Source organism: Microcaecilia unicolor, chromosome 3 (assembly GCF_901765095.1).
Source record: "Microcaecilia unicolor chromosome 3, aMicUni1.1, whole genome shotgun sequence".
NCBI classification, from domain to species: domain Eukaryota; kingdom Metazoa; phylum Chordata; class Amphibia; order Gymnophiona; family Siphonopidae; genus Microcaecilia; species Microcaecilia unicolor.
The window spans coordinates 322,024,895-322,030,894 of record NC_044033.1 but is presented as its reverse complement, the minus strand read 5'-3'; positions in this window follow the sequence as shown (position 1 = coordinate 322,030,894).

Sequence of the window (6,000 nt, the reverse complement as noted above, 5' to 3'; positions counted from 1 at the left end):
GGCAGTCCTACTTTAATTGCTGCGGTGCTTCAATCACTGTGGTTCCGCTGCGGAGGCGAAGTGAAAGGACCGCAGGGAGAGAGAAGGGGGGATGCTTGCATCGGGAGCATCCGTGGACAGTCGGGGCAGGGGTGCAGTGCATGGACATGCAGGCACCTGGCTGGCCACCTTTGCTGGGGGGGGGGCCTGATTCAAGAATGCAGGGGCTGTGGCCCCTAAGCCCCCCTGTAGCTACATTACTGCTTGCCATGCGGCCATTTCGGGGGGAGCACTTACTGCCACCTGGAAATGGTACGCACTGGGGATGGAACTACTGCTGGCACCCACACTGGGCAAGCTGTAGTTCCGGGTTGCCACGCGGCAACCTGTTAGTAAAAGGGCCCCTTAATTTTGTAGGTCCTTTTCTACTTTTAAATTAGTTTTTTATTGTAAGCTGTCTTGCTGTTAATTATGAAAAGCAGTATATTAAAATCAACTATAAACTGTCTAATCCCAGAGTAGTGGGAGGAGAAATGGTAATTTCTTGATGTAAATCGCATTGAATTCTATATGAGAATATCAGCGACTAATAAGAAATAAAGTAAAGGCATAAACTCCTGTGAGATGAGTGAAAGGGTGGGGTTTGAAAGGAAGAGCCCCAACCCAGGAGCTGTGAACTGATGAACTGAGATGTCCTGACAGAAAAAAAAAAACCCTGCCATAAATATCCAGGAAGGAAAAAGAGAAATGAAGCATGACTTTGGTGACAGCTTTGGATAGATAGAACTTTAAACAGAGGTACCAACCAGAGTCTTGTTTAATTTGAGTATATTATTTGAAGAGTGGACAGTAGGCAAGGCAGGCAGGCATAATTTGACCTGAGGAGACAGGCTGCTAACAAAATGAACTGAAACCAAGTGGGGTTTTTTGGTACTTTTTTTTTTCCTTTTTGTGGATTAATATAATAGCTGGGGTGGAAGATGATACTGGAAAGTTCTTGAATGCTGGGTGGTGTCCAGATAAGAGCCAGCCTTGCTGTTTTAGAAGGTTTTTAAAGGGATGTGAGAGAGCCCTATTGCCAGTATCTGTTTAGAGCTAGATGCTAATTTGAATACACTCTTGTGATTGGAAAAAGTAGGATTGCCATACTTTCGGGTTTCCCCAGACATGTCCTCCTTTCCAGATGACTGTTGGGTGTCCGTGCGGTTTTGTTAAGCCTGCCTGTTTGTCCGGGTTTCTGGGCTGGCTGGCTCATCTTACTGCCCCCCACCCCACGAGCCTCAGGGTGCCCTCCCTGAGCCTACCTTTTTTTTTTTTGTTTACAAGAAGTCTTTCTTAAACCAAATATCAATACAATACAGCTTCATATTGGTTGGGTACAATGCGCTTCTGCTGTGGATAGTAGAAAAAGAATAAACACCTACCCAGCACGCTACATTTACATTGTAACTTTCCCATAGGTAACTTCTGAATTTTTATTTATTTATGTTAATTTTTTTATATTACATGTATTGATTAACTGGAACTGAACAGTTGGAATCCCTAGCCCCCCAACCCCCCGACATCCCACCCTCCCTGACCTTCCCATACCCCTGCTCTTTGACCCTATAGTCCGAATGTAACAGTTCATCTTTCGTTTGACCTGTAAAGCTTACTTTCTCAAAAAGTACTCCCATATAGACTGCCATCTGTGCAGCTGATGTTTCCTTTCGGCCATCAGCCACTCCATTTCACATATGTATGTCAACTTGTTTTCCCACTTCTTAATGGGAGGAACCCCCTTCTGCTTCCAATGTGCTGCGATTACTACTCTAGCAGCCCCCACCGCCTGCCGCAACAGAGCTTGATGATGTGGTTTTAAGCCATGCATGTCTGCAGAGAACAAGAAAAACTTGGGGGTCCACGGAACCACACACCCCACCCAACTCTGTAGCCGGTGGTGTACTGATTTCCAAAACGCCCGAATCTTCACACATCCCCACCACACATGCCCCATAGTCCCCTTATGGCCACACCCTCTCCAGCACAGGCCCAGTGTGGTCGGAAAGATGCGCTGGAGACGATCTGGCGTAAGGTACCACCGAAACAGAACCTTCAACGCATTCTCTTTAAGGGGGACATGAACAGACACACCACTCGCTGCTCTTTCTATTCTTTCCCACTCGGGTCCACCCAGAGACACTCCTAGTTCCCGCTCCCAACTGGACCTATGCTGGGTGTAGCTGGAAACCTGTGCATTGACACTTTTGTATAAGCGTCCTATCAAGCCTCTTGATGAAACAAATTTAAAACAAATCTCCTCCACTTCCAGTCTTTGCCTCTGTATTACCTGACCCACCGCCTTCGTTTTAAGGAAGTGGGTAAGTTGCTGATAGGCATATGCATCCCCCTCTCTAACTGAATATGTAGATTGCAGTGTGGCAAAAGACATCAGCGAACTGTTCTCTAACAATTGTCCCCAAGTCCTCAATCCCTCCCTATACCACCTCCTGAAAGGTCCAGCTACTGTCCCTGGCTTAAACAACGGGTTAAAGGCTATGGGTGACATCTGGGTTAGCACACAATGACCCTGGGGAAATAGACTATCCCAATAGTGGAATGTGACACATATGGACGGACACACCTCCTCACCCAGCTGCCGAAACTGCCTAGGCAGCCACATGAGGGCCCCCAACGGCGTGGACCCCAAAGAGTGTTGCTCCAGGTACACCCATTGTCTATCAGGGTATTCTTGGTACCATTCAATGGCGGCTCTTCCCTGACTAGCCCTATAGTACCAATTAAGGTTAGGGACCCCCATCCCCCCCTTTTCTTGTCTTGATAAAGCAGCTGACGAGCTAGTCTCGGACGCTTGCCTGCCCAGACGAAGCGCATTACTGAGTCCTGTAAGGAAGCAAGGAATCGCCTGGGCATCATCACAGGCAGGGCCTGAAATAAATAAAGCAGCCGCGGCAACACGTTCATCTTGACGATGGCTATCTGCCCGAACCAGGAAAATTCCTGATCCCCCCATTTTTCCAAATCTCCCCTTATCCTGCTAGCCAGCCCTTTATAATTAGCTACAAATAACTCTGACAAATCTGTTGTTATATTTACCCCTAAATATTTAATGCTCTTGGTTGCCCACCGAAAAGGCGCCGACGCTTTCATGGAAGAAACTACTTCTGCCGATAGTGTCACATTCAAAGCTTCTGACTTGCTCATATTAACTTTAAATCCCGACACTGCAGAATACTCCTCTATATGATTCAACAAGGTAGGGACCATAGTCACTGGGCGAGTAATATACAACAGGATATCATCTGCAAAAAGGGCCATCTTATGCGTAGTCTCTGCCACTCGGGCTCCTGAAATGCCCACATCAGACCGCACCCGGGCAGCGAAGGGCTCCATAACCATGGTGAACAATAGCGGTGAAAGCGGGCAGCCCTGTCTTGTCCCCCTATGCAATGCAAACAGAGCGGAATTACTTCCATTCACCCTGACACAAGCCTTAGGTTCCGCATAAAATGCCCGAATCCAACTTCGAAAGTGTGCACCAAAGCCCATAACCTCTAGGACCTTATACATAAAAGGCCAGTGGACTCTATCAAAGGCCTTCTCAGCATCTAAGCCAAGAAGGCACAATGGTTTCTGACTTCTTTTTGCAAAGAACATAAGGTCCAATGTACGCCGAATATTATCTATGGCCTTACGATGGGCCACAAAGCCCACTTGATCAGGGTGAATAAGAGTCGGCATGAGAGGTCCAAGTCTATTAGCTAATACCTTAGCCAGTATTTTTACGTCTGCGTTCAAAACCGAAATGGGTCGGTATAAGCCGCATTCCGCTAGATCTTTATCTGGTTTGGGCAATACCGCGATCCATGCCTCCATCATAGAGGAAGGCAGAGCACCCTCCCCTCCCACCTGGTTAAAAAGATCAGCAAGCAACGGCGCCAAGTCAGGGGCAAACTTTTTATAGAATTCATTGGGCAATCCATCCAGCCCAGGGGACTTGCTGGAGGGCAAACCTCTAATAGCCTCCTGCACCTCAAGCGGGGTAACCGGTTCCTCAAGCTGGTCCCTATGCCGACCCGCCAGAGGTGCAAGTGGGCAGTACGCCAAATAGTCCTCGATAGATTCCATAGAGGGGTGAATCTCCTGATCGTATAATGTGGTATAAAATTCCACAAAACGGTTACGAATCTGCTCAGAGGTAAACAGCACTTCGCCACTCTCATCTCTCACCTGCTTCACCATGCGGTCTACCTTCTGCCTACGTAGCTTAGTAGCAAGGAGCCGACCCGCCTTATTAGAGAACTCATACGTTCCCACTCTATGCCTGGCCCGTGTCCAACTTAGCTGCTCTGAGTAAATAGAATCTAACTTCATCCGTTCCCCACTCAGTTGTTGAAGGGTATGGGGAGATCGGTCTACTTTATGTTGGCTCTCCAATTGGCGTATCCGCTCCAGACAACTGGCTATTTGACTCCTACGTACCCTAGCACGCTTACTGGCTACCTGCAGGAAGTAACCCCGCGAAACCGCTTTCATAGCATCCCAGACAATGGACAGGGGTGGTCCTGATTGTCTATTCAGCTCCAGGTACTCCTGCAACATAATGCGATAACCCCCCTCCACCTCTGGGTCAAGAAGCAAACTAGTGTTTAAAGTCCATCTCCTTTCTTTGGGTTCAGCCCGCAGGTTGGGCAGTGTAACCCACACCGGAGCATGGTCCGATATTGTCGCACTGCCCAATCCCGCCGCCGGTCCCCTCTCCACCAAGGCAACATCCACAAATATGTAATCTATTCGTGAATATGAGTCGTGAACCCGTGAGTGGAATGTGTAATCTTTGTCCGCCACATGTGTCAGCCGCCACAAATCTAAAGTTCCCAGGGAATGTACCAAAGATTCTAAAGCAGACGCCTCCCTCTTTCCCCCTTCAGTTTTAGGATTTCCAGAACGGTCCTGGACAGGATTCATCACTGCATTGAAGTCCCCCCCCCCCCCCCCCCCCCCCAGAATTAGGGAGCCCTTTACAAACCCTGCCAAAGAGTTCTTCACCTTAGTAAAAAATTCCACCTGCCCAGTATTGGGAGCATAGACAGATGCTATGGTTAAATCCACCTGTTGAATTTGAACATGCATAAAGATAAAACGTCCACCCGGATCCCTCTTAATGTCCATTAACTGCGCCCCCACCGAAGAATGAATCAAAATAGCCACACCACAGGTTTTAGAGGCCTCTGCTGAAGCACAATATACCTCTGGGTAACCCGGGCAGGAGAGAAGCTTAACATGCCTACGACGAAGGTGTGTCTCTTGTAGAAGTACCACTTGTGGGCTATAATGCTGTATCTCTTTGTATATCTTTTGCCTTTTTTGGGGCATATTAAGGCCTTTGACATTATATGATAATACTTTCAAGTCCATACTCAACATTTAGCGCGTAGTAAGCACATGTGCAAAACAGTGAACACAAAAAAAAAACCAAACAAACTGTGAGACAGTTGATGGCACCTCGGAAGGTTAGGGTCAATGCTACTCCCCATGTCCTACCTCTGCAGTCCCTGTCCCATTGCCCTTGTCTATTCCACCCCCTCCCCCCTCCTTCCAACCACCAGACAATGCCATCTAGCACTGAATGGGATACGAAGGATAAAGTGAGCCACCAACCCAACAAACCACCCGACCTCCCCTCCCCCACCCCACTCATACACCTTCAACTCCTTTTATTCTATATCACATATTACCAATATACCCAATACCCCTCCGCCACCTCAATAGGAATTACAGCTGGAGCAATGTCCATCTTATGGTATAGCAGACTTAACCCAAAAACAATAACACTGCACATTTATGCAAGTTCAACTATAAGCAAACCAGTTCAGGTCCCATGCTTTGATGACTTCTGCCCTACTCGCTTCCACTTCTGAAGTTTCGCTTGCGTAGCTGGAGTCAGCCCCATCGGAGGAGTCTCCGTTGCAGTTAGGCCTGCTTCATGAAGGTTGTGCCAGGCTTCCACCACTCGGCGGA